Source organism: Triturus cristatus, chromosome 3_1, assembly GCF_964204655.1.
Source record: "Triturus cristatus chromosome 3_1, aTriCri1.1, whole genome shotgun sequence".
In the NCBI taxonomy this organism is placed as follows: Eukaryota; Metazoa; Chordata; class Amphibia; order Caudata; family Salamandridae; genus Triturus; species Triturus cristatus.
Window position 1 is genome coordinate 308,584,531 of NC_140583.1, and position 15,554 is coordinate 308,600,084.

At 52.4% G+C, this 15,554-nt stretch overlaps 1 protein-coding gene and 1 long non-coding RNA gene across 3 annotated transcripts in view; one reads left to right on the forward strand and one right to left on the reverse strand.

Annotated features, from left to right (window-relative positions):
- SNX1 (sorting nexin 1) overlaps positions 1–15,554 on the reverse strand; it is a 732,138-nt gene that overhangs the window by 64,079 nt on the left and 652,505 nt on the right. The window lies entirely within an intron of this gene.
- Positions 235–15,554, forward strand: part of LOC146860156 (uncharacterized) — a 208,188-nt gene continuing 192,868 nt past the window's right edge. The window contains exon 1 of the long non-coding RNA XR_014978797.1: positions 235–362. This is a non-coding gene — a long non-coding RNA (uncharacterized LOC146860156). The remainder of the gene's footprint in view (positions 363–15,554) is intronic.

Below are 15,554 nucleotides of genomic sequence, written 5' to 3' on the forward strand. Positions count from 1 at the left end.
CAAAATGGTGCCAAGTGTCACGGTGTAATAAGATCACTCGGGAATAAATACCGTCGCAGTAGCACAGGAACAATGTGAGCTGACAGAATGGGAGTGGTTCTTAGTCATGTCTCGTGTTTTTTTTACACTATGGAGCCGCATCGTCGTTTCCAGGAGAGTGCAGCGGGACCAGGACTACGTGTCCCAGGGGGCTTGGCGTTCCTCACCTGTAGCTGATCTCATCTCGCCACCTACAAAGCATATTATCACTTCCGCTGCGCGGACGTGCGCCGGGCGAAGCCCGGGCCAAGGGCGGGCCCGTTTAAGCCCGTTCAAGACCGGTTAAGGACGGGACGGACCATCCCTCATACGCCCCATGCAAAGTAAGGTACAATATCATTATCACTACTACTGTGCCTCACTACAGAATCCGTGTTAAAATCTTTCCGGATATTTGCACAAGATTCATTGTGTATATAGCAGAGGTTGTAAGCATCAATCATGACATCCGTTACTACAACAATCCCACGAGACAGCAGTGTGACTGGCGCTGGCTCAATGTTGGGTACTTTGGACAATTTTCTTGTACGGGTGTCGTCTGCTCTGGCTAAAGACATTGAATTGTCAGAAAAAAGGCTATCCCTAGACACCATATTTGCTAAGCGGTCATCTATGGGAAGCCTGGCAGGGGCTAAATCTCCTATCTGCCTTGACATTGAGCCAGATGATACATTATGTTCCTTGGATGAAGCCATTAAAAGCCCGCTTGCTTCTACTAAAGATCTTATTGCGGTTCCGCCCAAACAGGCTATTGCTATGCTGGGGAAGAATACAAAAAACCCCTCTCAGAATCCTTTGATTTCCCCTATAATAAAAACTAGATCAGCACTCATAGCTAAAAAGGGTGTGATGATTCAAAGTAAGGGTACGTCTGTGGAAAATAAAAGTTTGGGCGTTAAAACCCCATTACAAACGAAACCCAAGGGTAAAAAAAGGAAGTTGGGAAATGATGCATTGACTAAGAAAAATATTACAAATAAAGATTGCTCTGGCCCACCTCACCTTGTAAATAAAGTAATTTCCCCTAAGATGGGTGTTGAAAGGGATTCTTCTGAGGAGCTGGGTACTCTGTTTTGGGATAAAATGGAAGAAATGCTTAAAAAGACGATTCACCCATTTTATGGAAGATTGGACCGTATCGAGTCTAGACTTTCATGTCTCGAACTTTCTTCAGTATCAGTCCAGCAGACCTTGAGTAATCGGACTAGTGAGCAACAAAGTATTCAGATGTTATCCCATTGCCAAAATGCCGCGGGTAAAACTCGCAATGGTCTGCTAAATAGTGGTAGCATCCTTGCCGGTAATAAGCCGGTGTCTTCTGGTGCTCCTACCCCTCCTGCCAAAGCGGCTGAGGCCAGCCAAACTGAGCAGGGAGCTAAGGGTAAAAATGTGGGGCTAAGTAAATTGACATCCATTGCGGCTACTACACCAACTAATTCCGCAGAGTTTGCGATACCTAATTTACCTACTGTAGATGTCCCCCCTGAATCTGTCCCTTATGTGGTTATATTGGCAGGTGTGCCATCATTGGGACCGGGTAAAAGGGAGACACATACAGAGCTCAATAATAAGTGTTCATTTTGGCTTAATGCAAACAGGCCGTTGCCCGTGTATAACAGGGCCGAGATTTTGTCCGTTAGAAGGGTAAATTGGGTAGGTAGAAGTATAAAAACAGTAGAGGGGGATTGTGTGATTGTTCATTTTAGAGACAGGAGATGTGTTGAATACATCTGTAACTGGTCACAAATTGATTCCAGATCTCGGATTCAATCACTTCCCATGACCTATTTTTATGCCTCTATGCAAGATTTATGTGGTAAATTGTCCCTATGGAATGATAATTTTAGACACCCGGTTGTACGGAACTTAAGCTTATTTAATCGGTTCTTGGCCCTGTCCGGATTGGAAGATTGTGACTGACAGCAAAAGGAGGCAGGGGGTGAGTCCACTAGTCTTAGCAGTTTATATAGATGCCCAGAGTTATTCCCAATGTCAGGCGAGGATCAAACGTCTGCTGGTATTGTTACAGCTGCGGGAGGGCCAAGTCCTGGTGTAAATGTCCATAATAGTACTATTATATGTTCAGGTATTGATCCCCCCTTAGACCATTGCCTACACGGGGTAGATAATTCATCATTTACGGTTAAAAATGTGACGCTTGACTCTAGTACTATCCTTATTAGGGATGTACTTTTTGAAGAACCTAAAATCATAGGTGAATGTCCAACGATATACCCTTGTCTCACTTTAGGCCGAAATGCCCAGAGTAGGGAACCACTTACCATTGCTGCATATCTGTCGTTAGTCCCGTGTCCCATTGCGGATAGGACTGTAATTAATGAAGGCAAACAGTTTACACATGGATTGACTTCAATGTTATCGCGGAATCTCGCTGGAATTGGGTCTAAGGTTGTCTCTCCGTGTTGGTTTGAATTCATTAACGATTTTGACATTTGTCTATTTCTAGAGACTTAGTCTGTTGAACCAGTTTATAACCCAGGTTATCTGAATTTTTATGTCCCTGCTGTGAAAGGACCTCGGGGACGCCCTATGGGAGGATTGATAATTTGGATCAAACAGCATATAAGCTTTGGTATTCAATCCATCTCGTCTGGGCATTGTGATATTTTGGCTGTTAGGCTTGATGTGTTGGGTTACCCAATTTTTTTTATTATTAATGTGTATGCCCGAGGCGTTCCAGGAGGGAAAAAATCCGAAGTATTTTCTGCCTTAGAATCCCTGATTGAATCACAGCCAGATGGGGTGTTACCATTAATTGCGGGTGACTTGAACTCAACTTTTGAACCGCTAGGTCTGGGAAGTACCAACATACTGGATAAGGAGGACAGTAGATGGGGTGTCCCCGAATTGGAGGCAGGGTCATCAGTCAAATGGACTGAGGCGGCGTTGTTTTTGAACGGATTTTGTTTAGGTAACCAACTAAGAGCCGCTAATGGTCGGACTTTGTCGGACAAGAAGCGAGCAAAAACCTATGATAACGGGTAAAGGTCTAGTAACATTGACTATCTACTCGTCCATTTGAAGCTCTGGCATACTCTGGTCGACATGGAAGTCAAGATTCGTGATGAAAGTGACCATAACCATCTTGCCACATTATTCAGGCTGGGGTTGGAGGGTAGAGCTTCCTTTAGTGATGATTTACCTATCCCCCAGACTTTATCAAATGATGAGCGGCACCTTAAATGGTCCACAGTGAGTAAGCAAGCTGATACACTTACCGCTATTAATGTTCAGCTTGATAAGGTATTAGTTAAAATGGGTGGTGGAGCGTATTCTGGGTCGCAGTTCTGTTGTTTTGAGCAGGATCATAATGAATTGTTTATTAATCTCAAAGCTAAGTTTTCTAAAGTTGGTACTTCCAAGGCCATGGTGAGCAAAAAGCTTGAGTGGTGGTACAATAAGTCCTGTAGGGACGCTCGGGCTGGTCTGAGTTTAGCTTTAAAAACAAGGAATTTAGAGGCAATTAGAGCAGCCCGTTGTAATTATAGTGTGACAATCAGTAGGGCAAAAAGAGAGTGGGATGACCAAGTGTGGCTGAATCTGAAAGACGCCTAGCGACATTTCTCCTATCATGTCAGGTCAGGAACGCCCACTTTGCATCTCATTAGAGATGCAAAGCTGGGCGTTAGAAATCCCCATGCTAAAGCAAGGTTTCACGCGTTAGCGTGACCTTGCTAATATAGCGAAAAAATTATCGCCGCTTTTCGGATAATTTTTTATCGCCTCGTAAATATGCCCCAATGTTTGTTGCACATTGAGAAAAAACAGAGCGAGTCCGTAATCTGTACCTCTCCCTCCTGTTCTCACCTGTCCCTGCATCTCTCGCATCCCGCATTTCCTACCGTCTCATCACTGCCCTCCTCCCCGTTTCTGCGCCAGGGCGTCCTTCTCCCACCACCTCTCTCCCCACAAATTTCCTTCATACCCTCCTGCATCTCTGCGCCCCCCCCCCCTCCCACCGGCCGTCTCGCTCTCTCCTCTTCGTATGTCTCGGTCACCACCTTGCAGTGTATTGTATGTAGCGTTTCTATAGTGCTTTCCTGCCCCTTGAATTTTACTCCTCTGTGTGACCCTCTACCCCCTAACACGCCCTTCCCCCACCCTCCTCCTTCCCTCGACCACTACTGCCCCCCCTGTTTTCATTCTCACGCCCCGTCCCTGATCTCGTCTCATCCCGAGTTCTCCTTTCCACTTCCTGCATCCTCCTGTGTCTCTCTCTAAATCGCCCTCTCTAAATCCCTCTCTTTAAATCCCTCTCTTGAAATCCCTCTCTTTAAATCCCTCTCTTTAAATCCCTCTCTTTAAATCCCTCTCTTTAAATCTCTCAAAATCTTTCTCTCTTTCTCCCTCTCTAAATTACACTCTCTCTAAATCTCTTTAAATCTTTCTCTCTCTCTCTAAATCTCTCGCTCTCTCTAAATCTCACAAAATATCTCTCTCTAAATCTCTCTCTAAATCTCTCTCTTCCCCCAGCCCCCCCCTCTTCTCAATTTTTCCTTCCCCTTTCGGCATCATCTCACTTTCAAACTCATCCAGAATCTTTCATTATTTTCCAACTAGCGCTTTGAAACTCGCCGGGTGGAGTTCGCGCTCACCCGCAAGTCCTCTACCAATCTCTCTCTCTCTAAATCGCTCTCTCTCTAAATCGCTCTCTCTCTCTCTCCAGACGATCCAGACTCTCCTTGGATTACAGAAGTTTATGTTCCGTTTCGGCATAGAATGAATAGCCATATGTGTAATGAGTGTACAGTGGGGGTTTAGCTTCCCTTGGCATAGCCATTAGGTCTCGCCTTTGGGACCTTATAAGTGTTTAGTTATCCAGCACAATATCCTTGGTGCAACAATATCAACTGTTGCATGGCTAAACACTTACAAGGTTCAAAAGGCGAGACCTATTGGCTATGCCAATGCTCGTCTAACTGGGAGTCCACTTCCAGGCAAAAGAGATTTCCTTCATTGAATGGGACATTAAGGATGTGTAGCTGCACCTCAGGTTTGAACCAAGTGATGAATAGCCAGGCATGCCTATCGGAAGGACTGAGGAATCGATTCCTCTTGCTGCGCGGTTTGCTTTGTCTAATGCGCAGCGTATACTTGCATTAGAGATTTGTCTCCCTTTGATGACTAACTCCTTTACTTTCTTTTAGTACTACTCCTGGAGATGTTGTAGCAACCCTTTTATATCATCCCAAGTGGCCCTGTTATATCGCGATAGCAAACCCACTGAATCGGCTATATGCCAATGATTTGCATGGCCCACTGCAACCTGTCTTCCTGCTGCATCTATGCATTTGCTTTTGTTATCAGGAGATGTGTCTTTAGTACTCTGGATGCTGCCCTCTTCTGTGCAGTTGTTGCAACAAGGGAGTCAGCTGTTGGGTGTCCCCTTATATACAGTGGGTCAGTATGGGATGGCTTGTATTTCCTTTCAATTTGTGGTGTTAATACCTTAGATTTTACTGGGTCTTCGAATACCTCTGTGGAGACTTTCACCACTGACCCTATCATTGGTAACTATTGAATGGAGCATTGTCTGGAGAGTGTTTCTACTAAGAAGTCTGTTTCTTCCTCCGTGGTATGCATCTGGGCTTTTTGTCATTCAGCAGCACGCTGAATAACACTGTGATAGGAGGAAGTGTAGTCAGGTGGTGATGCTTTAGCTGGGACTGGTACTTCAATGTCTGGGTCTGATAGTACTACATTATATGCATCCCCGGGGTCTGGGCTTAGGGAAGGGGCTCCCTTTGAGCCTGTGTCATGAGGGAAATGACTAGGGCTCCCTGTGTGTACATCCTCTACATCGCTTGAATGTGGGGATGACGGTGACATTGGTTCACAAGTGGCATAGGACTAGTGGATTTATGCTCCATGCACTTCTTTCTTACCCATCCTTTTCCATTCGTGAGCCCTCTCAAGTAAGTGTTCCTCCTCCAAAGAACGTTTTTTTAATAATCAGTTCCTGCAGATCTTCAAAGACCTTTCCCTCCACATCCGCTGTGGTTGTATCTATTCTAGGTAAGGAATCTATCACTAACGTGTCGCTTTCAGATGCACTTACCAGTAACGATATACCTGTAAGAGACATTAGTTAGTGATAGATTCCTTACCGCCCCACCCATCCTCCCCGTTCTGCGAACTGTTTTATAAGGTTAAGGTCATCCCTTTCAGGGCCCTAGTTTCAATGCATCAGTGGTCAGTATCTTGCATGGCTTTGCGTTCCTGGCGCTGAAAGTTGTGTACAGAACTGACATCAGCGCGCGAGGGCGGCGTCTTAAGTAGCTGCTGCGACATCATCCCGGCAATCACAGCGCCTACGACGGACGCGAAGCTGCAAACCGCCACCTTCCGATGCGGGGGTACTGCTGACGAAAACTTTATGGATTCAGTCTGACGCCTATGGATAATTCTAAGGTAAGGAATCTATCACTAACTAATGTCTCTTACAGATATATCGTTACCGAAGGTAAGTAACTTGTGCCACAGGATTAAAATGAGTGCAAAAAGCAGTATGGATATAAACTGCTCTGTGTTCAAAAAGAGGGATCTACATGTTTCAGCCCTAGGTGATCCGAAGGGTATCTGGGCTTTCGTCAGGACCTTAAGAAGATTGCTGCTGCCTAGTGAAAAAGACTGTGTATAAGTAGTGGTAATATCTAACCAGTTATCCCATCAGTAGTAGTTTTCTGATATTACTGGTTGTGCCCAAAGTTCTTGGACAAGTGGCCACACCTCAACTTGGCGACAGCTCAGGGTAGGGGGCCCGGCTCTCTCCGTCGGAACCCCGTCTCGGTACAAAGCCCCGACCGCAGGTTACCGATGGAGAGAGCGGGCCCCCTACCCTGAGCTGTCGCCAGGTGGAGGTGTGGCCACTTGTCCAAGAACTTTGGGCACAACCAGAAATATCCAGAAACTGATGGGATAACTGGTTTGATATTACCACTTCTTATACACAGTCTTTTTCACTAGGCAGTAGCAATCTTCTTAAAGTCCTGACAAAAGCCCAGATACCCTTCGGATCACGTAGGGCTGAAACATGTAGACCCCTCTTTTTGAACACAGAACAGTTTATATCCATACTGCTTCTTGCACTGTCTTTTTAATCCTGTCAGGAGAAACAAGCGATTAAAGAATCTTTTTGTTCCTTACTAGGCAGTTTTAGCATCACCACCTCACTAGTTCTATTGTATTGCACTGCGTCCTCACCATTTATCTTTGAGCATCTCTCATCTATGGGATTTATTGTATCCCCCATAGGGTAGGTTTAGTTAAAACATCCCTGAGCGCCCTCTTCTAAGAGAAGAGGTTATAGCCCTTGGCGAGACTAGGTCTTCCCACTAAGAGGAGATACCCAGATGATGAAGCATGCCACCTTCGGTGGGTGAGGGTATTCGTCCTAAAAGGGATTTCTCCTACTAGGGAAAAGTGTGAGACTCTAGTCCGTCACTCGGCGTGTTCAGTTTTGTTAAGTCTAGACCCAAGGATTTGTCTGTGTTGATCTAGCTGTCAACTGCCAAGTTATTCTCTCACCCTTTGCCAGAGGTCCGTGTGTTACCTGCTTTCTTCTTCTCCAAGCTTAACCCCAGTTCTTTCACCGCCACTCCACCTGCAAGGGAGTCCAAACTTTTTGAGGCAATGGGAAACAATGTGTTATTATTGAGGCTCCCTGTTTTCCGTTTTTACTGATTTTTACAGATAAATACATACAGAAAAACATTTATTTTCTTCTCTGTATTTATTTGTAAATGTTGCAAAAAGTGGAAATTGGGTTGCTTTTTGAGTGATTTGAAATACTCTCTACCATGACTCCCAGGCCAATAGCTGTGTGGATTGATAGGTAAGTGGGTTAACAAACAGAAAGGAAGTTTAGTAAAGAGGCTTAAGCAGCAGTAGATATGCACAAGGATGTTATTGAAATGTGCATATTTTCATATATGTGCATTGATTTATCTTCTGTGGGTGTTCATATCACTGAAACCAGGCAGGCATTCAAGCATGACTGCATATTTATCGTTAAATAATTGTGTAAATATACAAGTTTCTGCTCAATTTTTTCACATTGTATTATTTGGGGAAATCTTTTCCTTGCAGGTCTACAAACATTTTACCTTGGACTCTTCTCCTATTTGTTTGTGTTATAGTGGACAGCTAGAGCCATTTCAAACAGTCAAAATATGATCAAGTAGGGGGTCACTGAATTTTTTCGGGGGCGTGGCCGAGCCAGCCAAGATGGCGGACTCCTATCCTTGAAGCTCCTGCCCGGCGGCCCGTAAACCCCACAATCCTACCTGCCCCGGGCGTCCATCGCCCCTGAAAAGGAGTGCACCGGACCCGGCGATCATCGGGGACCCCTCCGACCCGCAACCAGCTCCCCGAGACACCAGCGGGAGCAACGCGGGGAACCCCGGGCGCGGACACGGACGAGCCGCGTTCAAAATGGCGGCCATGAAGGAGCGGAGCAGCGACGGGACAGCGGTGTGTCGGCGCCCCAGACGGCGCGCTTGACCCAGTAGCAGCGGCCCGTGAGAGTGCCTGGGAGAAGCGCGACAGAGACGGGGCCCCGGGGGACGGCCTGGGTGCTCCGGCGGCTCGAGGGGCGATCGGACGGGAAAGCGCGCCCCCTGCCCTCCACCCCCGGTGACCGCGGACAGACGACAGAAGCAGAAGCAACCGGGCGGGAATCGCGTCACAGAGAGGACAGCCAGAAGACACGACCCGCACATCAGGTGAGCCCCCGATTGGGGCGAGGGATGCGTGGGTACTCCTGGGCCCCCCCCCCCCCCCACGTACTGTCGCAGGGAGAAGATTGACATAACACCCGACGGGGGTGTGGGGTGCAGCCCGCAGTTCTTGAGGGCCCGGGCCGAGAGTCCCTAGCCGCAGCCGCGGTGGGCGTCTGGGCGACAGAAGAGGTGTGGAGCCCCAGACGAGGTCGCTGCAGACGGTGGGGAGTGCACAGTCTCTCGCCTGGCATAGTCGTACGCACCCCCCTGGAGTTGGGGAGACAGTCGGACCAGAGGGCAGAGGAGGTGTGCGAGGCCAGCGACGTAGGCACCACGAAACTAGACGATCCAAGTGGGTCCTGCTAACAGACGAAAAGGCGACCGGGGGGACTCTCTGAGCCCTCAGGAGAAGGGTTCACTGGGATTGGGGCCCCACGAAGTAGATACGCACACATCCAGAACGGGCCGACGGCAGCTGCCGCGAACCGGGGGGGGGGCGCAGACGGCGCGCTTGCTGCCAAGTCAGCGGGACGAAGCCGGATGAGGGCTGATCCTTGAAGAGTCACACCGGCTGGCAGAGCGCGCCTGCCGGACCAGCTAGTGTGTGGCCACCAGTGAACGATCCCCGAAGAGTCACACCAGCGGGAAGAACGCGCCTACCGGACCAGCTCGTGTGTCCACCAGCGCACAGAAGAGCCCATAGCCGCGGTGAGGGACCCCCCCCCCCTACGATGGGTCGCCAGAAATCGGCGGGGGCGCCACCGGCCTCTCACCAGTCCAGGACGACCGAATCGATGTCGGCGAAGCCTCCCCGTTGCCCCGGGCCGATCGAAGAGGACCCCACGACCAGAAAACTAGACCAGGTCCTGGCAGCCATAGAACACTCTCGAGTGACAATGGAAGGGAGATTCGGCGAGTTGTCATCAGATCTGGGCCTCCTCCGCGACGACCACAGGAAACTGGCGGACAAAGTGGCACAAAGCGCGCACCGTCTCCAGATACTGGAACCGCAGATACAAAAGCAAGACAACACGCTCCAGGACCTACTGACACGGATAAGGACACTGGAGAACAAGACAGACGACCTAGAAGGGCGTTCCCGACGGAGCAATATCCGAATCATGAACCTGCCGGAGGGAATCGAAGGGCCCGACCCGGTCAAATACATCTCTGACTGGATCGCCACATTCACGCCAGCAGATGCTCTTACCGCGTTTTTCTCCGTGGAGAGGGCCCACAGAGTGCCAGCCCGCAGACCACAGCCGGGCATGCCCCCTCGTCCTTTCCTGCTCAAACTCCTCCACTATCAGGACCGCGACGCCATCCTGCGGGCGGCCAGGCAACGGGGACGGCTACAACTAGAGGACAAGCAAGTCATGCTGTTCCCGGATTACTCCCGTGCGGTCCAATTACAACGGGCCACCTTCCTGGCAGTAAAGCGGACCCTGCGCTCGGAAAACATACAATATGCGCTTCTCTTCCCAGCCCGCCTCAAGGTCATCTATGGAGGCGAGACGCACTTCTTCACAGACCCGGGGGACGCGGCGACATGGGCGGAACAGCACGCACAGCACCCCGGACATGACCCCGGCTCTCGCCCAAAGACTACGCCCGGGCGCCCAGGCCGCCGGACCCGAAGGGTCTCCTCCACGCCGACTAGCAGGCGCACAGGAAATACCACCGCCAGCTCCCCGGACCTAGCACAGATTATTGCGGAGCGTCGGAGGGCTCTCCAAGCGGTAGCCACACTGAGTCCCCACGACAGAGGATCGGACTCGGAACGTGGCCCTCACATCTTTAGCTCAGACGACGAAAAGAGCGCAACGCCAGGATCACGAGAGGGCTCGGTGACACCCCCTGTGGTGACCCCCCAGACTGCGGACACGCTCATCTGACAAGTAACCCACGGACAGAATCAGCATTACATTGAGCACGCCCGGCCGCGCAAACCACAAAGAACAGACTAACCGCTGAGCCCGACATCGGGCAGGACATTTATAATCATCAACGATGTACGGGCCGCCACCAGAGCGGGAGTCGGCGGCCATCGGATCCACCACCCCCGTGGTTACGAACTAAAGTCACGCCAAAGCTACCAGTTTGGGCACATCGCCCTGCGCGATGCGCCCCCAGTATTGGGACTGTTTCCCACAGTTGTTGCAGTTCACCTCCCCATCCTTTGTATTCCTTCCCGGTCATTCCCAGTGCAGGCATGGCGATCTCCACAGACGATACAGTACACGGACAGACAGTAGGTGGCGGGAGAGAGGGCGGGTACGGCAACGGAGGGACCCGCGACGCATCAAGGACATATCATTATGACATCCCACAACATTCCTCACAACTCTCCTAACACGGACATAAAATTCCTGACACTTAACGTTAGGGGAATGCACACTGCCCGCAAGCGCTATTCAGTCTATGCATACATTAAGAGACAGAAGGCCCAGGTAGCACTCTTACAAGAAACGCATCTGACGGCAGGGGAGGCAGACAGACTACAGAGAAAATGGCGAGGCATTATATGCGCCACGACCTACTCCGCATTTGCTAGGGGCGCGCTAATATGGATCAGGCCGGGGGTGCCATTTAAAGAGCAGAGCAGACTGGTGGACAGAGAGGGCCGCTACGCGATACTGCATATTTATCGTTAAATAATTGTGTAAATATACAAGTTTCTGCTCAATTTTTTCACATTGTATTATTTGGGGAAATCTTTTCCTTGCAGGTCTACAAACATTTTACCTTGGACTCTTCTCCTATTTGTTTGTGTTATAGTGGACAGCTAGAGCCATTTCAAACAGTCAAAATATGATCAAGTAGGGGGTCACTGAATTTTTTCGGGGGCGTGGCCGAGCCAGCCAAGATGGCGGACTCCTATCCTTGAAGCTCCTGCCCGGCGGCCCGTAAACCCCACAATCCTATCTGCCCCGGGCGTCCATCGCCCCTGAAAAGGAGTGCACCGGACCCGGCGATCATCGGGGACCCCTCCGACCCGCAACCAGCTCCCCGAGACACCAGCGGGAGCAACGCGGGGAACCCCGGGCGCGGACACGGACGAGCCGCGTTCAAAATGGCGGCCATGAAGGAGCGGAGCAGCGACGGGACAGCGGTGTGTCGGCGCCCCAGACGGCGCGCTTGACCCAGTAGCAGCGGCCCGTGAGAGTGCCTGGGAGAAGCGCGACAGAGACGGGGCCCCGGGGGACGGCCTGGGTGCTCCGGCGGCTCGAGGGGCGATCGGACGGGAAAGCGCGCCCCCTGCCCTCCACCCCCGGTGACCGCGGACAGACGACAGAAGCAGAAGCAACCGGGCGGGAATCGCGTCACAGAGAGGACAGCCAGAAGACACGACCCGCACATCAGGTGAGCCCCCGATTGGGGCGAGGGATGCGTGGGTACTCCTGGGCCCCCCCCCCCCCCACGTACTGTCGCAGGGAGAAGATTGACATAACACCCGACGGGGGTGTGGGGTGCAGCCCGCAGTTCTTGAGGGCCCGGGCCGAGAGTCCCTAGCCGCAGCCGCGGTGGGCGTCTGGGCGACAGAAGAGGTGTGGAGCCCCAGACGAGGTCGCTGCAGACGGTGGGGAGTGCACAGTCTCTCGCCTGGCATAGTCGTACGCACCCCCCTGGAGTTGGGGAGACAGTCGGACCAGAGGGCAGAGGAGGTGTGCGAGGCCAGCGACGTAGGCACCACGAAACTAGACGATCCAAGTGGGTCCTGCTAACAGACGAAAAGGCGACCGGGGGGACTCTCTGAGCCCTCAGGAGAAGGGTTCACTGGGATTGGGGCCCCACGAAGTAGATACGCACACATCCAGAACGGGCCGACGGCAGCTGCCGCGAACCGGGGGGGGGGCGCAGACGGCGCGCTTGCTGCCAAGTCAGCGGGACGAAGCCGGATGAGGGCTGATCCTTGAAGAGTCACACCGGCTGGCAGAGCGCGCCTGCCGGACCAGCTAGTGTGTGGCCACCAGTGAACGATCCCCGAAGAGTCACACCAGCGGGAAGAACGCGCCTACCGGACCAGCTCGTGTGTCCACCAGCGCACAGAAGAGCCCATAGCCGCGGTGAGGGACCCCCCCCCCCTACGATGGGTCGCCAGAAATCGGCGGGGGCGCCACCGGCCTCTCACCAGTCCAGGACGACCGAATCGATGTCGGCGAAGCCTCCCCGTTGCCCCGGGCCGATCGAAGAGGACCCCACGACCAGAAAACTAGACCAGGTCCTGGCAGCCATAGAACACTCTCGAGTGACAATGGAAGGGAGATTCGGCGAGTTGTCATCAGATCTGGGCCTCCTCCGCGACGACCACAGGAAACTGGCGGACAAAGTGGCACAAAGCGCGCACCGTCTCCAGATACTGGAACCGCAGATACAAAAGCAAGACAACACGCTCCAGGACCTACTGACACGGATAAGGACACTGGAGAACAAGACAGACGACCTAGAAGGGCGTTCCCGACGGAGCAATATCCGAATCATGAACCTGCCGGAGGGAATCGAAGGGCCCGACCCGGTCAAATACATCTCTGACTGGATCGCCACATTCACGCCAGCAGATGCTCTTACCGCGTTTTTCTCCGTGGAGAGGGCCCACAGAGTGCCAGCCCGCAGACCACAGCCGGGCATGCCCCCTCGTCCTTTCCTGCTCAAACTCCTCCACTATCAGGACCGCGACGCCATCCTGCGGGCGGCCAGGCAACGGGGACGGCTACAACTAGAGGACAAGCAAGTCATGCTGTTCCCGGATTACTCCCGTGCGGTCCAATTACAACGGGCCACCTTCCTGGCAGTAAAGCGGACCCTGCGCTCGAAAAACATACAATATGCGCTTCTCTTCCCAGCCCGCCTCAAGGTCATCTATGGAGGCGAGACGCACTTCTTCACAGACCCGGGGGACGCGGCGACATGGGCGGAACAGCACGCACAGCACCCCGGACATGACCCCGGCTCTCGCCCAAAGACTACGCCCGGGCGCCCAGGCCGCCGGACCCGAAGGGTCTCCTCCACGCCGACTAGCAGGCGCACAGGAAATACCACCGCCAGCTCCCCGGACCTAGCACAGATTATTGCGGAGCGTCGGAGGGCTCTCCAAGCGGTAGCCACACTGAGTCCCCACGACAGAGGATCGGACTCGGAACGTGGCCCTCACATCTTTAGCTCAGACGACGAAAAGAGCGCAACGCCAGGATCACGAGAGGGCTCGGTGACACCCCCTGTGGTGACCCCCCAGACTGCGGACACGCTCATCTGACAAGTAACCCACGGACAGAATCAGCATTACATTGAGCACGCCCGGCCGCGCAAACCACAAAGAACAGACTAACCGCTGAGCCCGACATCGGGCAGGACATTTATAATCATCAACGATGTACGGGCCGCCACCAGAGCGGGAGTCGGCGGCCATCGGATCCACCACCCCCGTGGTTACGAACTAAAGTCACGCCAAAGCTACCAGTTTGGGCACATCGCCCTGCGCGATGCGCCCCCAGTATTGGGACTGTTTCCCACAGTTGTTGCAGTTCACCTCCCCATCCTTTGTATTCCTTCCCGGTCATTCCCAGTGCAGGCATGGCGATCTCCACAGACGATACAGTACACGGACAGACAGTAGGTGGCGGGAGAGAGGGCGGGTACGGCAACGGAGGGACCCGCGACGCATCAAGGACATATCATTATGACATCCCACAACATTCCTCACAACTCTCCTAACACGGACATAAAATTCCTGACACTTAACGTTAGGGGAATGCACACTGCCCGCAAGCGCTATTCAGTCTATGCATACATTAAGAGACAGAAGGCCCAGGTAGCACTCTTACAAGAAACGCATCTGACGGCAGGGGAGGCAGACAGACTACAGAGAAAATGGCGAGGCATTATATGCGCCACGACCTACTCCGCATTTGCTAGGGGCGCGCTAATATGGATCAGGCCGGGGGTGCCATTTAAAGAGCAGAGCAGACTGGTGGACAGAGAGGGCCGCTACGCGATACTGACGGGACTGTTAGAGGGCCAGCAACTACTGATAGGGAGTCTCTACGCCCCCAACACAGAACAGGAGAGTTATTGGGACAAACTCACACGCATGTTGGCCCATCACACTTCAACCCCGTGGCTCCTGGGAGGGGATTATAATTGCACCCTGGATCCACACCTAGACCGTTCACACCCCCCCCAAGCCCGCTCCTCCGCATACAAGCAAGCCACAGCCCTCCGCAGCTGGGTAGACAAATGGGGACTAGCAGACATTTGGAGAACTCGCCATCCCACCACAAAACTGTACTCCTTCCATTCGGTCCCCCACGATTTACGGGTCAGGCTGGATAGATTCCTATGCTCCACGTCGCTCCTACCCTCAGTTCGGGAGTCGGACTACCTAGGCAGAGTGATCTCGGACCACGATGCGCACACGGCGGTCCTCCGATGGAGACCCCCTCACCCCCCGATTCCAACGTGGAGGATGCCCCGGGAATGTCTCACAGACCCGGTATTCCACCGAACCTTAGAGGACTTCATGCAGGGCCATTTTCGACGAAACGACAACACGGCATCTACGCGCTCGCTGGAATGGGATGCATTCAAGGTCTGTGCCAGGGGCCACTGCATTCAACAGGTAGTGGGAGTCAGGAGAGTGCTCGACAGGGCACTGCTGGGGGCGGAGACCCGGCTCGCGGAACTCTCGAAGAGAGTGGACCGCGGTGATGCCACGGAGGCGCAACTGTCAGAGGCCAAATCCTCCCACTCAATAGCGCTGAGAGATCTGCGCAAATA